Source organism: Rhinolophus hipposideros (assembly GCF_964194185.1).
Source record: "Rhinolophus hipposideros genome assembly, chromosome: 13".
NCBI classification, from domain to species: domain Eukaryota; kingdom Metazoa; phylum Chordata; class Mammalia; order Chiroptera; family Rhinolophidae; genus Rhinolophus; species Rhinolophus hipposideros.
This window is the reverse complement of record NC_138059.1, coordinates 4407025-4426420: the sequence shown is the minus strand read 5'-3', so window position 1 is coordinate 4426420 and position 19396 is coordinate 4407025.

The window sequence follows — 19396 nt, the reverse complement described above, 5'->3', positions numbered from 1 at the left end:
GAAGAAAGTCTTATGGAGCAAAAACAATGAGATCTTCAGAGCCCTGGGTCTGTGAGTGTACACTCTGCCTCTCCACTTCACTGTGTGGCCACGATTTCTTAAGTTTAGTCATACCATCCTCTGTAAAAGAGGGATGAGAATACCGCTTTACCTGGTTGAGGTAAAGACCCAATAAAATGATATATAGACATAAAGGATATGGAATATATTTGGCATTCAATAAAGCAGTATTTTTTCCCCTAATTGTAGTATTTTCATTTCATTCCACGCAGATAGTCAGCATGTACTATGGATAACACACAGAAACTGCTTAGCACTGTCCCTTCAGCTAAAGTAGTATGGGTGCAGCACGCAGACGGATTGTTGGAGAAACCTGATGTTTCTAATTAGAATTCCACTCAGGAATTTCCCACATCACAACACTGCATTTTACAATCAGCAAAACTTTCACATGTATTATCTTCATGGCATAGAGCAGGGGTGAGCGTACCTTTTCTATAAAGTACCAGAGAGTAAATATTTTCATCTTCGCAAGCCAGTGGTCTCTGTCAACAAGTATTCAACTTTGCCATTTTCGCACAAAAGTCACTACAGACAATACGCAAATGTGTGAGCATGGCTGCGTTCCAATGAGGCTGTGTTTACAAAAGAAGGTTGTGGCTGGATTTGCCTTACGAGGTACAGTTTGCCCAGCGCTGACAGCAATGATACGTGACTTCCTACAAATCCAACAAGGGGTGGCATCCCCACGCTCCAAAGCACCCGTGCCAAGGGGGCAGACGTTACAAGGATCACAGAAAACGACTAGAAAGGATTAGATGACTATGTAGGAGACGAACGGTTTCCCACTGGTGATTATACCAGACCAGTGTTATCCCCAAAGAGGGATTTTTCCTGGTACCTCCCACTCTTAATGCATTGCTTACATTTTTCCAGTTGGAAGTAAATTATGAATTAATAAAGTAAGGTGCAAGGTTTACAACGCATTTGCCTCTCTCTCTCTCTCTCTCTCTCTCTCTCTCTCTCTCTCTCTCTCTCTCTTTCCCCCTTTCTGAAGCAGATAGCCACAGAATTCTAAGGACTGACCTTGGAGTGACGCATGACAAGGAAGAGAGAACTCTGTATAAACAGCTGCCTTGGGCTCTAGGTCACAGAGCCTGGGATGAAGAAGATTATGTGGGGAAAGGAAAACGAACCTGAGAAACGACCTGGCCTAGGGCAAGGACGTGGACCCTTGGCCACTGGTGGCCAGTGGGGTGACCTCTGTCCAGCACCAAGAGTCCAGTGCTGGGCCAGCCACCAAAATTCCTGAGTCCAAATCACACCTCTGTCATGACCCACTATGTATTTAAGGACAAGTTATTCAAATCCTCCAAATCTTAATTTCCTTGTCTATAAAACGGATAAAATAGTTTCTACTTCATAGGTTTGGAGTGAGAATTAAATTAGCAAAACACATGTCAAGCATTTAGTATAATGCCTGGCACATGTTAAACTCTTCAAAATGTTTATCATTACCATTAATTGCATTAATGAGCGAATGGCTTATTGAATGATTGAATAATCTACTGAATGATGATAATTTAGTTAGAGAAGCCGAACCCACCCCAGGGAACGGAAGGCTGGTGGTCCTGGACCCCACTGGACATTGCTCCCTGAATAATCCCCAGCAGCTAGCTGCAATGTGGGTTCTCTTTTGCAAGCTGAGGATTCTCTCTCTGCTTCTACAGTGAAAAATCTAATTTATTAGATTTATGTTTACTTATTTACCATCACATTCGTCTCTGTCTCTCTGAAACGACGTTCAGGTCACCTTGATTAGAATTTGAAGTATTCCTAGGTCTCTCAGTCACACGTTACAAACAACCGCTGCTTTCATTTGCCCTGATAATTCATCTCTTCATTAAGTAGACTCCACTCTCCAGATCATGGAGAACAGTATTATTCCCTATGTTTATTTTTCACTCAGCCGTTCAGAGCCACCTACTCTACACTTGGCTTGTCCATATCCCAGCCGCCCACAGAGAAGAGAATAAACAAAAGTGTCACCAAACTCACAATCATGGTGTGAAAATACTTGGGCTCCAAGGGTCCATCTGGAAAGCTCCTTGGGATAATGAGGAAAGGTTTCAAGACGGAGTACACGTCAGAGGTGTCACATCAGCAAAATCAGGAAAGATGAGCCTGAGAGAGTGTGGCGAAGAAGGGAGTGGGGACCCAGGAGAGGTAGAGGGAGCAGCAGGTAGGAAGGCCTAGTGCTGAGGAGACGGCAGGCCTGGGGATTAGCCAGGATTGCTACAATATAGATTGTTTGTGTGCTGGGGGGTGGAAGGGGAACAGAGTCAACCTCTGATTGACGATGGCTTCCCAGATAGCAGGGTGCACGTCCTTGGCTCTTTAGTGACGCAAGTTTTCCCCTCTCAGGTATGAAAGGTAATTATCTAGGCTGAAGAAAATGTTACCGTAGTTTTTCCTCTTTGAAAATCCCCTTCTCCGGGTTCCTTGAAGTGGCATTCTAAGGAATGGATCACAGAGTGAGTGAGCATTCCTCTTTCTAGTTTTCTGTTTTTCCCTCGTGATAATGACAGCCTCTGTAGAGCCAGCAGAGGAATGAGCAGCTTTGCAAAGTCAGGTGAAGTCACTCTCACTCATCTCTTTGCTCCACGTGGACAAGGAACATGGCTGGGGCTGCCTGAATTCTCTGAGATCACTGGTGATTTTGCCCTTGTTTATATGCCAAGTATTCTGGATCCTCCCATTTGTTTTCATCACAGAACCGCAATTCTTAGTGTATGCTTTTACTACATATGGGTTAGTTAAACTCAACCGTTTCATAAAATTTTGGAGTTGGGGTGGCGTTTTAGGAGATCATTCCTATGGATGTAATTCATGGAAGAAACCAGCGTAACTTTGAGACACAGCGGTGTGGGGTACGTTCCCTTCACCACCCGCTACCTTGTAAAGACAGGACCTACTCGTACACTTAGGATTTGGGTGTTGCTATTATAATTGTTTTTTTTCTCTCTCTCTTCGATTATTTTTACCTTTAAAATGAGGGTTCGTGTCCTTCCTGCAAATATATATGTGTTTCGGTTTGGATTATAATAATAATTTACATTTAGCCCAACAGGAAAGAAGTGGTCCCAGGTAGGTGAGGCAAGACCGTCTAGGTTTATAAAGTCGGAGTATAGGTAACTCTTAGGAAAGATATAAGCATGTGTGTTCCCCTCCGAATACAGAGCACACGCATATCTAGTCTGTCCATAGCTAGGAAGTATATACTTTGTAGTGGAAATTTGTTTCATGGAGAACAATGTTCTGACAGATACTCATGGGGACTTTCTGTGCCTCAGTAAAGCAGTATGCTGACATCTCGTAAGATGGTTGTGATAATGAATTGTACACTTATTGATAACATTCATTTAGGGGTTGGTCTCCAAATGTATTCATCAACTTAGAGTTGGTAACGAAAAGATGCTTATTTTTTCTGCACAAAGTGTTGCATTGATGCAGCTAAAATGCCACTTGAAGGCGGGGCTCTGTTTTCTGGTGAGATGATGTCTTGACGTTTGCTCTTCTTTCTCCAATGAGCGACTCCATTCTAAACCGGTTCTGGATGAGTTGCCAGCTTTGGATAGTTGTGACTCTAGGACGTCGGAACAACACCAGCCAGCAGTCCCCGGCTGGATGGTTTCATGGGCACTTGTAGGTCCCAATTCTTACTGGGGTCACGTAGGTTTTAGCTCAGGTTCAGCCTGCAGACACACCAGTGTCACATGGTCCCCCTTAAGGCTTGTTAAACCGAAACCCTGATAACACACTTAAGACCGGGGTTTCTTTCATACCCAACAAAAAAATCTAACAGCAAACCTGTAGACTGTCTCCAAGTCATATCCTACATCAATCTTCTCTAACAGTCTTCCTCTTGCAACCCATGTCTGTCTCACGTGTAATACGTACCATGTTTCCCCAAAAATAAGACCTACCCGGACCATCAGCACTAACGCGTCTTGTGGAGCAAATATTAATATAAGACCAGGTCCTATATTAATTTTTGCTCCAAAAGATGCATTAGAGCTGATGGTCTGGGTAGGTCTTATTTTCAGGGAAACACAGTATTTCCCTGTTCCCACACACCCCCATTTTACATAGTATTTATTAAATCACATCCCTCTGGAGGCTTGACAATTACAATAAGAATAAACTGCAAATTGTTTAGCATGGTCTACAAAGTTCTATATGGTTTGACCCCTCTGCTATGCCGGGATCACAGTGGCCTTCTTACTACGCCCAGCTCGATTCTATCTCAGGGCTCTGGACTGGGGTGCTCTTGCTTCTTATGCTCACATGCCTCTTTCTCCCACGAAGACTTCCTCAGCACCCTGGTGCTTTTCTCCCCACTTTCAGTCATTCTTTACCCTTCCAAAAATGCATGCCAGGATATAAATGACTTCTCTTTAGCATCTTCCCCCATTACACTGGAAGTCCTCATGTGGATGAGGACTCTTGTCTTTTTGGCTAATTGCCATATCCCCAGTACCAAAAACCAAAAACCAAATCAAAACAAAACAAAAAAACAAAACAGAAAAAAACAAAAAAGTTGACAGGCAGTTAGAATGCAAGCAAGACATATTTGTTAAATAGCTGAAGAAAGAAACTTGGTAGCAGCACTTGTACGTACGTATAGTATTTATACATACATAAATACTCTTTTTTCGACTTCTTACAGGGCTGGGAGTCAGTTATGCTCTTAATGTAAAAGGGGGGATTGGTTGTTCCGATGTGCTCGCAATCGTCTTGACCCAGGGCTCAATACTTCTTTGTATTTTCCAGAGAAAGAAACATAATTGTATCAAACATAATAATCACTCTGAATTTCACTGACGTGTCCACGGGGGATTGTGGGAGCGAATACTCATCACGCATCACATAGCAGGCGAATTCACAAATTCCACTTAGCAGTCTAGTCCTTCCTGGTAGTGCCAACAACAGAATGACCGCCTCTCTTCACACCCATTCCTGTCTAGCTTCTATCCTCGGAGATCCAGAAATTTCCACGGGAGCCTCTAACGCATCTAAGGCATGTAATAATCAAAGAGTTCAATAGCGTCTCAGCAAGTCCAAACTTGCACACCCACCAACTAAAACCAACCAAAACAAAATAAAGCCACTGCAAATCTCCAGGTTACTGAGATTCACACGCTAAATGATTTTAGATGTCTAACTTTTCGAATTATGTGTCCAACAGGATTGTATTTTTATGTAGATGAACTTCCTATTCAATTTGCTGAGTCCTCCCCTGAAGTGAAAAAACCTGCATTCAACCTGGGGTCTTTGTTAGCTCTCAGGCGGGCACGCAATCTTAGAAAGAACTCTGGGGTTACACTGCCCACAGGGTAACCCCATCTCACCACCGAATCCCTTTCTATTAAATGACTTTGGATAAGTTATTTCATTGTCCTCAGTCTCTGCTTCCCCATGTATGGGGAAAAATGGTAATAATTCCCACTGCCAAAGGGATCTGGTGGTTTTTCGTGGCATGGTCTCTGCGGAGTGTTGATTCCCACGTATGGTGCATTGGGTGCCTTAATAAATGTAAACTTGGGACAAACTGTGTGCTTTTGGGTGACTTCCCTAAACTTTCTGTGCCTTGGTATTCTTTAGTAAACTGGGTATAATTAATATCTGATCAAATAGATCGGTCATTGGAAGACGTCATTATTTTGGGGAGGAAGGTTTCTGAATTGGTAAAAGATGATTTGGGGGGCACATTAGTGCAGGGATAAACCAGGCTTATCCAGACAAGGTGGATTCAGGGGGCTCTTTACAAAATGTAACAAAACCGAAATATTTTAATTTTACCATCCAATAGCTAATCACTCTAAAAAGGAAACAAACAAACCAAAAAAATGATGAATAAGAAATTTTGCCTGATATTGGCATCTAATTCAGATCCGCCTAGTGCCAAGGTTATCTGAGATCTGCTGTAATCAGGTCTTGCTGCAAACCGGGTGCTTCTGTATAAGGCGCTTAAGCTTGTCCTAGGCAGTCTTATTATATCATTTTCTCCTCCAGTGCTTCTCTCCATAGGCTGCTGGGCAGGAAATAGACCCCAGGTAATGCGTCACATTAAAATAGAACATCTACATGCCTACTGAAGACATTTTACAATCCCATTCTGCTTCAATTAAGAGGTATTTTCTTTTTCTCTTGCTCAAACTCCACTCCTTTTCAAGACAAAGTTTGGACTGAGGAGACAAATGCACAAGACTCTTACCCTAAAAGACACTGTGTCAGTAGGGGGAGGGGACTCAGCGAGGCTAGGATCCACTGACCCAAGGATGTTCACTTCTTTTGTCTCTATCCTTGTTCAGATACCTGACTGAGATCTCCCAGACTTCTCAGCTGCCGTGGGATGGAGGAATAAAAGTAGGGAAGAGAAGGGTGGCGGGAGAGCATCTCCAAGCTTTTCTGCGGGCCTGATGATAAAATCCCATTCACGACTGCGCAGGTAGCCATTTCTCTACCTGGATCTGGTCATTAAACTCTTCGAGCTGCTTCAATAACTTCCCCAAGGCCACTGTCAGGAATGCTGCTTGTCCTGTGATTAGAACACAGCCCACTGCCCTGCTGGACCTATTACTACCCTTTTCCTAATGATCTTATAATGGCTGATGGGTTTAGTCAAGCCCCTTGACAGATAATGAAGTCAATTATGCAAACCACAAATAACGCCTTCTCATTTGGGACCATTTCTTGTTTAGATTTGTTAAGTAGAGCCAGGCAATAGCAAGATAAATGCTGATCTTACAAAGTATATTTCTTATATTTTTCATACGGGTTTGTGTTCAAGCTCCAATACAGCCACGAATTGCAATGGGGATAATAATACTAGTATCCTCATAGATCGTGTGTGGACAGAATTAAATTAAATGAGTTATATATACAATTCTTAGGTGATTATATTAGAACACTAATTTTGGTAGCTATTGTCGCTGTTACTCATCAAAGATAAAACTTTTCTCACCCGTGTGCAAGGAAGTGAGTTTGACTGAGTGGGGAGGGGGTTTATTGTGGGAACCTAACAGGGAGGGGTAAAAGGTGAGTTATTTGCTATTGATTTGATTTTTATACATATATTTTTTTAAAGACGAAGGGAGCTTAGTGAGGACAGAGGCAGATGAGCGAGTGTTTTCGATCCCACAGAAGCCTCACGATCTGCAGCCCAGAGCACCTGCAGAGCCATGGGTTTGTACAGACACAGGAAGCCACCTGGAGCTCTGAGCATAAGCTGGTCCCTCTCCCAGCTCCACCTCCTGTGTCAATTCAGTCACACCTTCACCCCACTTCTGAGCTGCAGGCTCCTGGGTCTCAGGAACGCGTTAGGATCAGGGTCACAGTCCAGGGGAACCAGAACAGCCTGACAGCTGTGTGATCTGCATTTTGTCACCAGCTCAGGTGGTCCATCGCCTTCTATCACCTCTCAAGTCTTAGCAGCCTTTGAGGGGGCAGAGTGAGTAAAAGGAGAGGATAGGACATTTTGTATGTTGTCCTTAAAGTGATGCATTTCTCTGTCATTAATGGCAAATTGCCTGGGTAGAGGGAGGTGGCCCTCTATACTGTACCTCTCAACTCTCTGATATTTGGGTGGAATTTGCATTTGTGGGTTCTAATCCCCTCGTGACGAATCCTGCCTCCTGCATACTCCTCTCCCTGTAAGTGTGTTTTCATTTTGCTCTGCCTGGAAGTCTTTCTCTGCTGCAGAGGTCTGAGCAGGACTCTTGCTGGCTTTACTTCAAGCACTGTCATTGGAAGTTGTTTAATATTTCCCTGTGCTGGTCCATACATCCCCATGCATGTAGCACCGTAAGCCTACGTAGGATTGCTCGTAGGATTGGTAAACCGGCTGTGCTGATTCTCGCTGCAGCCTTCACCCTTCCTTACTTCCCTTAGATCCCTTAGAGACTCTTGCACCACTGCCTGGGATCAAAAGACTCCAAACATCAGTAGTTTTTATTTGTCAATGTTTCCTACTGGTTTCATCAGAAACTTTTATATTTGAAGTGACAGACACCAACTCAAAATAAATAACAAAGAAAAAGAGGAACACAGGAGAGAGGGCAAGAGGGAAGAAAGGAGGGGCGGTTATTGTTCCTGTGGCTGGAAAAATCCAGGGGTCCCTCTGGCTTCAGTCAGGCCTAGGTCAGAGGTGAGCACAGCACCCCTCAGTCCACCCCAGATCTGCTTTCCTCTGGGAAATGGCTTCACTGTGATCAGGAAAGGTGGTCTTTAGCAGGTATATGGGGCTCTGGCAGTTTGATGGTCTAGAGCAGGGGTGTCCAAACTGCGGCCCAAGGGCCAACTGCGGTCCGCAATCCATTATTAATTGGCCCGCAGCAAATTCCAAAAATATATTTAGTTTACTTAAATAAACCAGGTGAGACATTATGTACTTCACCTCAAATGAGTGGCCCGGCTGTTTGTGTATTTTACCGCATATGCCCCGTGGTGAAAAACGTTGAAAAAAGTTTTGACACCCGTGGTCTAGAGAAACACTGTCTCTCTCCTAGAGTCACAGAAAATACTTCAGAGAAGGCTGTGATTAGCTTTGTTGATTCCACAACCATCCTTGAACCGATCACCATGTTGGGGCCACTGGAGAGCTCTGATTGGCTAGTTTGTAACTTGTGGGAATGGTTCTGGAGTCCTTGGTGTGAAGTCATTGTTACGTAAGTTCAGAGGGGAAGCTTTCCCAAAGGAAAAGGAAGGGTTTATACAGAAGAAGGATGAAAGGCTTCAAAGGCCTTCAAACAGACGTCCATACCAGTGACCCAGCTCCCATCAGCATAAGATCTCACTACAGTCGTGGGCTCATGCGCACAAAGAATGAACATGTCTAACTGTGCTCTTCATGGTATAAAGGCTCATGGAGACCTTAAAGAATGCACCCCCAAACAGCAGTCGGGGCTACTCTCCCCACTCCAGACACATGTCTGTGGGACCACGTGCTTGTGAATAAAGCCAACTCATCCATTCAGTGACAGCCAACACCCCAAAAAACAGGTGGTCATGGACTTTGTTTCATTCTGATATCCAGTCTGAAGTCTGCGGACAACTTGAAGGATGGAAGAGCCGTGAGAAAGGAAGTAAGGGTGGGAGTCAGAAAGAGACTAGAAGATGCTAGACTGGCTTTTAGATAGAGGAGGGGCCTGAACCAAGACGCGTGGGCAGCCCCTGGAAGCGGGAAAAGGCAACAATTCTCCCCAAGTGCCTACAGAAAGAACACAAACACCCCTGCTGACCTTGACTTTAGCCTCAGAAACCCAATTTAGATGTCTGACCTCCAGATCTGTATGGTCATACATTGGTGCTGTTTTGGTAATTTGTTAACAGTAATTTGTTACAGGAGCAATAAAAAACAAAAATACTTGTCTCAAGCTTTTTCCTTCCTGTAAAGATTTTCACTATATGCTCATTTGGATGCTTTCCACCATGATGCAGAGAAAACAAAGCATGTTTCAGCATTAACCACATTGGCATCCTACAGTAGTAGGGCGATGAAAAGCTTTAGGTCCTTTCTCCCCTCACTTTCCATTTTTTCTCCTGTACATCAGTTTCAAGACTGGCTTATCCATCCACCAACCCCCGGCTCTTCTCTATAGGAAAAACTCATTCTGTCTAAGTTGAGATAAATTCAGCATTTATATCCCAGGATAAATGGCATAATCTCAAGAAATGCTAAAATTTTTCCATCTTTCCTCTTAAGAACTGACCCATCATTTACTTTCTTGTCCTCTGTAGAAATATACTTGATTAATTTTTCCTGCTTCTCAGGCTTCTCCCTTTATTGGGTTGTCTTCTTTTGTCCATCCCTTAAGTATCAATGTACCGTATGGCTGGATAGTCCCAGTTTTGTGACGAGCCCTGCTCCTTATGCAATGAAAGGCAACTCTATTCCTTCAGCAGTTGGTGCCAGAAGTTTCTGAGACATCCTTGACTCCTTTTCTCTTTAGTAATAATCCACAGGTGATCCCTCAGTAAGTCCTGTTGGCTTGGCTCTGCTTTCACATTCACCCACATCTGACCCACTGCTCACAGCCTCTTCCGCTACCAGTGGTCCAAGCCCATTTTCATCTCTGACCAGAATCACTTCAGTGGCTTCCTCCCTGCACCCACACTTGCCCCATGTCACAGTGAACCCAGAAGGCAAGTTCATCCTTTGCAAATGGGAGGCCTCGTATGGGCCCCCTCCCTCGGTCCTGTCATCCCTACACCTCCCTCGGCAAAGAGCTGGGTTCTCGGATGACTGTACTGCCCTACAAACCCGACTCCTCTCTGCTTATCCCACTCTGTCTTCTCCTACTTCCCTCTTGCTCACTCTGCTGTGGCCACACGGACCTTCTGGTTCAGCCTGGAACACATCAGACGTGCTTCGAACTCAGGGCGTCCATATTCGCTGTTTCTTCGTCTTCTCGGAACATTCTCCTCTCAGATACACTCAGAGTTCACTCCTGTGAACTCTTCCTTCAAAGGTCCCTAGTTAGGCATATGCTGATCACCATATCTAAAATGTCAACCTCTGCCACAGCACTTACTTTATTCTAAAAATCGCTATATAACTTACTCTTTTATCAGGTTTATTGTCAGAATGCACCCTCCACACCCAGTCTGGGATGTAAGTTCTGTGAGAGCAAGGCATTTTGTGTACTTCAATTTCATAGCTGTTTCCCCAATATTTAGAACAAAGCCTGGCATAGAGTAAATGCTAAGAATAAATACATTTTCAGGTCCACGCATTTTCCTTGGAGAATATTATCCGGTTTTATAACTTCAGTTCCCATCTACATGCTGAGGTTTCCCTGATCAGTCTCAGCGTGGCCATATGTTAAGGAATAGCACCACCACCCACCCGTCACCCACGCCAGCAATTAGGGGTGACCACGGATTGAACTGTTGCGAAATGTCCACCGCGTTCCTATGCCAAGCACAGTACTATAAACCAGGAAACGTAACAAAACGAACAAACTTCTTGCCCTCAGGAACTGATAGTCAAGTAGGGAACAGCTAATCAGAAAAGACAGGGATGCTCAGTGGAGAAAACGTTTGATTTACAGTCTTCCAGTTTTCCGCATGGGAAGGCACTTCTTTTGCCAAAAGATTAACGGACACCGTTAATACCATAATGACCGTAAAACGACATCACTGATGACGGCAGCAGATACCAGCTGGCACTTCCTCTGTGACAGGCATTACATAGATTACACTTGCACGTACACTGCCCACTGAGTCCCCACGAGATGGGTGGGGTCATTCCATTCATTCCACCAACGTGGAAGCTGAAGAAACAAGAAGTCACACGGCTTGTTCAAAGATACAGAGCAAGTAATCGCCAGAATTAGATGTGAACCCACACAGTCTGGTCCCAGGGTCTGACTCTGCACCACTACAAGGACATTTCATTCTCGTCCTCCAGTCAGTAGGTTGGAGGACAGAATCCGACATTTGAAGCTGAGGACATCCCGAGTTGGCTTTTTCTTCTGAGCTGTCCCCAAAACAGCCTCCATGCGTTCCCCACTTCTTGCTGCCTTTTCTGCTAACACCCCTTTGTTCTTTTCTTCCTGCAGCTCTAAGGGAAGTCACTGCTTTTTGCGGGTACTCATTTTGTTTCGGCTCTATCAGCTTTCCAATACTTGTGGAACCAATTCTGTGTACCTGATCGTCTCTATTTGAAATTCCCAGTGTGCTCTATTTTCCTGGCTGGACTCTAACTGATCCAGCCTCATGCACGTCTCGGGTTCTCACAATAACCCTATCCTCTGTGCACAATCACTCCCACTTTATACTTTAGAAAAACCAAGGTTAAGATAAATTCATCCACCCGTTTTTCAAGGTCAAAGATAGGCTTCATCCCCGGGACTGACTACTTTCAACATCTGTACTAACTTCATGGGAATAAGGGTTGGCGTTTTCAGATTAAATATTCAGGACTTGTTAATTCACAACTAGATGTCTCACTCAAATTGTCCCCTTCAAAGCTCTACTGTTATCCTCAGAATGTTTCAACATTCCACATCATTTTCTTTTAGAGTACACAGGACAGAATATCTTTAATCTTTTAATCTCTGGAGCAACATGTGTGTTTAAGAAAAAGTTGATAGAGCTAAATCTTGAGACTGAAATGATCTTATTATACTTGAAAACATCATTAAGATTAAATGCATAATATAATTACAAAATGACAAAACTACATGTCCTGTGATATTCACGAATTGGCTCTGAATTCATTTACTGAGCTGCAGTTAAGTAGCTAAATCTGGGGTAGAAATACTGGATGGTGAAGACAGTGCCTTAGAGATAATACTCATGTGGTTTGAGTGAATTGTTTTTGTCCAAAAGCGCTTTGAAGGAGACAAAATTAATGTTAATGTGTGTTTGTTAAATACTGGTCTCGCTCTGGGTATATAACCGACTTGTGTCACTGGGTGGTAGAAAAGAATGGAAAAGTGGATGAACTTGTTTAGGGTTCCAAACACAAGTTCCCAGGATGCCACTGCTAGAAAATGCCAGGAAACGAGGAAACATACAATTAAGTTGAATCATTTCCATCTTATTCTGCCTGTCAGCCCTTAGCAGCCGTGATTCACTCCCACAATCTTACTTTATTAAAATGTCATTCTTCATGCACTTTTCAGGAATTGCGTACTACAATTCATCTTTCTTAGATATGCAAATTAAAAGGCAAACAGAAAGGATGTTTGGCTAGGTTTAGTGAGAAAAAAGATGCAGCTTTCCCAGTCACAATACCCCGGCAATGTTTGGGTGCTAACCCACCTTCTTTTCAAAAGCTTCAGGAACACAATGTCTATTTCAGTGCTGTTGAAAATTTAGCATCTTTATTCGACACCACCAAGACACAGCCTGTGGGGGGAAGAGACGGGAACTAGCAGATAAATAAGGACATGAGAAGCAGGCAGAAGGAAGAAGGTAGCTGGTTTTGGGGAACTGTCTTATTACAGCAAAGTGGGAGGACATGATGACAATAGAAAACAGCAGTGAGAAGTAGGAAAAGAGACCAAACAGAGACACTGCTGATGCCTCAGAGATGTTTCTTAACCATGAAACACAGGCAAAGAAAGTGTCCGATGTCCAGAAAAAATAGTGGGGTGGAAAGTAGAGATTAAGGGAAAGGAGGATCAGAAGGGGAGCCCATGGAGGGTGGGTGGGGATGGCTTCTTTTCTGATTTTACAGTGGAAGTTGGACTGTTTTGTGGGAAGGCGCGAATGGAAGGAGAGAGCATTTAAAGTATATTCCAGAGGTGTACTAGGGACACTTGGTGTAGGGTCTCACATCTGAAAGACTCACTGTGGACTCAAGTTCAAAAGATAAGGAGCAGACTGAGCTAAGGTCACCTTCTTTGTTTTGCCACTGACCATCTTGTCCCAGGACAAGCCGAGGATACTTGGGTGTCTCCCCAAAGCTTCTCCCCAGTCCTGACTGCGGGGGACGCCACCCCAGGCGTCTGTGGACTGCACGACTATGCCTGGCCAGTACCCAGGCCATACGCATTTTTACTTAGTATCTCTCTCCTACTGAGCACATTTTCTGGGACAGTCTAATGGCTCACCCAAGAGGTGTTAAAAAGTAATTGAATTAGCCCTATTATGTACACCTGACTGCATGTGATATTGTGAGATAATAAAAAACATATATTTTTGGTCCTCCTCCCTGGCTCCTGAAATAGCTCCTGAGTGGTAAAGAGAAAGAAGACTCTGTTATTCAAAGAAAGCCCCTTTCAACCATACCTGCCTTTATGTTAATAAAATGACTTTTGGAAATCCCCTAAAGACGTGGGGTCAAGGGAAGCAGCCCCTTGATTAAAGGCAATTAGCAGGAGATTAGATGGAATTTCCAGTCCCATCCCCACCCAAGGAAGGGAGAAGGAAGGGTTGAGTAATCACCAATGACTAATGATTTCATCAGTCTTGCCTAGGTGAGGAAGCCTCCAAAAACCCTAACTAAATGGGTTTGGTGAGCACATTGAGGTACTGGGAGGTGACGTCCCTGAGAGGGCAGGGAAACTCTGCACCCCTCCCACATTCCTCGTTCCGTGCAGCTCATCCTGAATTGCATCCTTTGTAATGAGTCAGAAATAACAGTAAGCAAAATGTTTCCCTACATTACGTGAGCCCACCTAGCAAATTATCAAACCAGGGGAGGGAATTGTGGGAACCCCCAATTTATAGTCTATCAGTCAGAGAAGCAGGTGGTGACACGGGCCTTGTATTGGTATCTGAAGTCAAGGGTGGTTTTGTGGGACTGACCCTGAACCTCGGGGGGTCTGTGCGAACTCTGGGCAGTTACTGTCAGAATTCTTTAGTGGGAGGAAAAATCCTATGCATTTGGTGTGAGTAGAGGAAGATGGTGTTTTAGCTTACTGGGTAAGTCCTCCTTCCCAAGGAAGTCGGAGTGAGTGGAGTGCAACCTTACTCTGATCCAGCGCAAAGGCATAGCTGGGTCCAGGACAGCAGGCTCAGCGCAAGAGTGCACGGGCCTGGCCAGACATCCAGGATTCTGACAGCTACAATAGCTCTGGGGTGCTGATGGGCTTCTCCTAATGCACAGAGATCAGCTTTGCAATTTGCTCAAGAGCCCTGGGCCAGCTTTGCAGAGCCCTTATTGCTCCCACTCAGGCTGTGCTGACTGTACTTTGGACGACGGTGTGGAGTAAGTACGTCTGTGTGAATAACCCTTGCAGGACTCCCTGCACTCCAGTTATCGATGGAGGCAGCTCCCTGAGCATGCATAATTGCCAGCAGAAAGCATCAATGCTGATAATCAGAAATGGCCACAAGGTAAATGTGGCCTCTGAGATGGGCCATATAGGTCTTGGTACCTATTTAAGGAAAATTCAGCTATGTCTCCATTGCTATGGAACCATTTTCCCGTCTAAGTGTGTAAAATGGCTCTCCAGGCTCATGTTGCCCCATTTTCTCACCCATGGTGTCTCTGAGAGTTGTGTTCTCTCTCTCTCTCTCTCTCTCTCTCTCTCTCTCTCTCTCTCTCTCTCTCTTTCACACACACACACACACACACACACACACACACAATTGCTTTATTCTCTAGAGAAGCTTCTTTCACTCTTCCCTCCATATTTCCCAGGAGAATTAATTGTAATATCAGTAGGGAGGCAAGAGTAGGCTTTGGAGACAGACAGAAATGGGCTTGGAGCCTGGCTCTGCCACTTCAAGCTATGCGATGCAGGGAGAGTCACTTTGCCTCAATGTGCCTCAATTTTTCCATCTGTAAAATCGGGTAATGATAGTCTCCCTAAATAATAGGGTGTTGTGAGGATTGACTGTGTCAATGTGGGTAACGTGCTTAGAACAATGCCTATCACGTAGCAAGCCCTTGCAAAACCAGACCCTATTTCCCTTGAAATCAGGCTTTCCTTCATGTTATAAAAGGTATGCCTTACTATAAATCAGGTATGGTGAGGCCAACAGATCAGGAGACAACCACCTTGAAAAGATAGTTTGTTACTCCCAGTCCCAACCAAAGGGGGAGCTGACAGCACGGGGGCCACACAGGGAAGCACCAGGGTCGGTCAGGAGGCAGAGGGAGTGGGGGAGAATGTGGGCAAGATCCTTTGTTTTGGTTTCTGTGGAAAGAAACGAGTGAGGCAGGGTAGCAGGTTTAGGCTTGGCTAGTTTGAGTAAGTTCAGTAGGCTCTGGGGTGTGGGGATGGAAACTCGTTGTCTGGTACCTGGCCCTGGGGTGATCAGAGGCGGTGAAGAATGGCCCAGAGGACGAGAGTTCTCTAGAGGAGGTGGCTGGGATATGGGCTCTGGGGTGGTTTGTTCGCACATGAAAGTCATGCTCACAGGCCAGTCACTACTGTCTCCATAAACTGATTCTCCCTGCGAGGGGCAGTCTCTCCAGGGTCAGCCAGTCCCCAAGTGTCAAAACATCAGAAACACCAAAAATAAAAAGGTGTGATGAATACTGGTTTTTCCTCAGATGTGTCCAGAAACAAAAGGGAAGAGCAAGGGAAGCAGCCAGCACGGTGTACCACACCACAGCACCAAAGAGCCTCAGGACAGCCGTTCCCCTATTGTCTTAAGTTCTACATCCGTCAGTGTCAGATAACACCTCTCTGAATCCTTGCTTTGCTTCCGATTATAACGACAATAGAGTTAGTATTCACAATGAAGAATGGAGTAGATCCCTAGTTTCGAATATGTTTTCTTCATGGTAAAAACTGATTCCTACGTTCCTGGTCTCCAACATCGTCTTCATGGATTTACTTTTGTTTCCTCTCCTCCCTGTTTGCTACACTACGGCAGGGGTGAGCCTTTACAAATGCCAACGTAACAATGTGCTGCCTTGCTGAAAATGAACTCCCATTGCCCAGGGGAAAAGGCCGACATGGTTAACTTGGTCTATAAACCGCTGGACCAGGGTCCTGCCCACCTCACTACCACCCGCTGATACCCCTCTTCACTCTGTGCCTGAGTTTCCTTTTGTTCCAGCACCAAACCTTTCTCTACCTGAGCAAATTTTCATACATTGTTTCCATCACTGTAAGATAGATCCTTACTACCCAACTCTGTATTCACATGGCCAATTTTCAGATATTTTTCACAGCTCAGTGATTTCTTCAAGAAAATCTTTTCTGCTCACCCCAGACAAGGCCAGTACCTTAAAATCCACTGCCATGGTACCTCATATTTCTGCTTCATCATATTTTAAATTCAATAGTCAAATTTAGAAACTTTGAATTTGAGTAGTTGACTTGTAAATTATATGAAGCCAGGCTATGTCTGTCTTATTTAATTCACCATCCCCAGTGAGCGATGCCTGGCAGACACCTGGGGGGGAAAAAAGTGGATATTTATCCCAGATTTCATTTTAAAAATTTTATAGGGATTATTGTTAAAATTAATTCCTTCATATCTTGTGACTCCATAATTTTCCTGAAAATGTCTCAGGAACCTGAAGGGGTTTTTTTTATTTGTAAAATGGTGATTTAAAATATTGTACTTCAGAGGATTATTGTAAAAATTTAATTAAACCAATGCGTGTGAAAACATTGTGTAAATGATGATGCATTATATGAATGTAATGGACATTATTACAGAGAGTTTATTATCATTATTACAATGATACTTTTAAAAAACCGTGGTCTTAGTTCAAGCATTCAACTCTCTCATTTACATAAATTGTTCATTTCAATATTATTTATTTCAAGATCATTAACAGCTGCTAAAAGGACAATGAACTACACCTTTGGGCTTATGATATTAAAAAAACGTTTGTTTAGGGAGAAAGGATATGACATCCAATTTGTCCCATTCCCCTTCCAAGTGAGATGAGCTGATTGGCAGAATGTCTGACCAACAGGCGTCATCAGGAATAAAGTTGGGGTGGTAAGGATATGTATAAGGTAGCACAGGACACTCGAACCGGGAAAAACAACCTGGATAAAAGTATTTTTTGGAAGACCTAGGTTTAACTATTTGAAGTAGCATGTACCTACCTAGGCTACATCCAGAGCAGTGAGGAAAGATGAATGTATGATTTGTCTCAGGCTAAGTTATGCTGCAGTAACAAAAATTCTCCAAAATCTTTATGACATTCACCAACAAACTCTATTTCTCATTCTTGTTTATGTCCATTGTGGATTGTCTTTGACTCAACTCCACATCCTCTTCATTCTGGAGCATAAGATGAAAGGTAGCTTCAACTTGGGTTTTGCTGTTCCCGTGGCAGATGGAAAAGGAACGGTGGAACCACATGATGACCATGTGCTTTGTTTGACTCCATGCTACGTGCAAAAGTGACATGTCCCACTTCCAGGAAGAAATGTTAAGAGCCAGCACTTGGGATGCCTACAGCTCTTCTGCAGAAGCCACAAATAGTAAATGAGAAAGTCAATTTAAGTTGATATATGAATATGATTAGATTTGGAATGGGTGGAAGAGAGATAATACAAGAAAATTTGGTTGGACATCAAAGCTTTTTTTGTTTTTCGTTTTTTTCTGAATCACATTTAAAGCCAAAGGGTGCATAATGAGAGTATTCTATCTTAAGAGCCAAGGACCTGATGGAAACCTCTTGGAGAGGGAACAGAGCATCACAGGACATTCTTCTTTGGGTATAGGGTAGACCTTCCACTGGTATAGGTGGTTGTTTTGACTCTCCTCAGTCATGTCTCAGTCTCACTCCAGGACTCCTCCCCCAGCCTCCTCTAGAATCCTTCCCTGACACCCAGTTCAGGATATGGACCCCCTTTCATTGCTCCTATAACATTCCCTTGAGCAAATGTCAGACAGTCATTTTCTGAATAATTTTTTGCAACTAGATTATTCATTCTCAACAGGGGTGGTATCATGTAGTGGAGAAAATTAGGTTTTGGGGACAAAAAACAGATCTTAAATAGTACAATGGTTTGCGGCTCTCCAAAGGGCCACTGTCATAAGCATGATGGGCAATTAAGGAAAATATATATTAAAAGGCTCCTTAGGAGAGTGATACTTTAAATAAAGCAAGAGGCTGAGTAGCACTGCAGTAGATTCTCAGTTCTTTTAAGGTAAAGCAACAAGGTCTGACACGCTTCCTTTCACAGTGCATATGCTAGGAATACAGTAAATTTGAATAAGTGGATGAGTTAATGGATAAAACCCAGGCTAGAGATCTTTGGAGAAAGCCTGAAGACTGACTGAATAAGATCAAAAGGGAACTTGACTCTAGAAATGACCCAAATGACCCCACCTAACTCATATGTGTGTTGGTTCTACAGAGGGTTTTAGACCAAGCCAGTCGGCTTTGAATTTGAGTGTGGGAAAAGGGATGGCAGTAGCAAGAACCAGGCAGCAGTGATACAGTTTGGGGTGATTTTCTCATCTTAGTCACGTGAGAAGGGAAAACGCAGCTCAGTTGTTACTAGTTCCTGCAATCTCTTTTCATCTTGACCTTTTACACTGGCTGTTACCTTGCCAACTGCCTTGAAGTGGTGACAAAAAGATGCAGGAATTTAGGAGTTGGTAATAAACTTTGATACACGTAAAACCAATTTTTGTTGACATAATTTGAAAGGGCAGTTCATCTTTTGTAATTAAAAACAGTCATGAGGTTTGAAGCGTAGAGTGTTTTCACCTGGGGAAAGGTATTAAACTTTAATCCTCAATAAAGTTCTTTTTCTGAAATGGTTGAAAATTTCCCAATGATAATGTCACTATAGGGAAAAATACCTTTGCAGAAGGTGGCGGTTTAGTGCAATAGAAACATTGCTGGAGAAGGAAGTGAGGAATTTGATTTCTTTCTAGTGTGGCAGAAAGCTGTACAAATCTTAATATGATTCCAATACTAATGGGACTTCGTAGAACTGATCGTCAT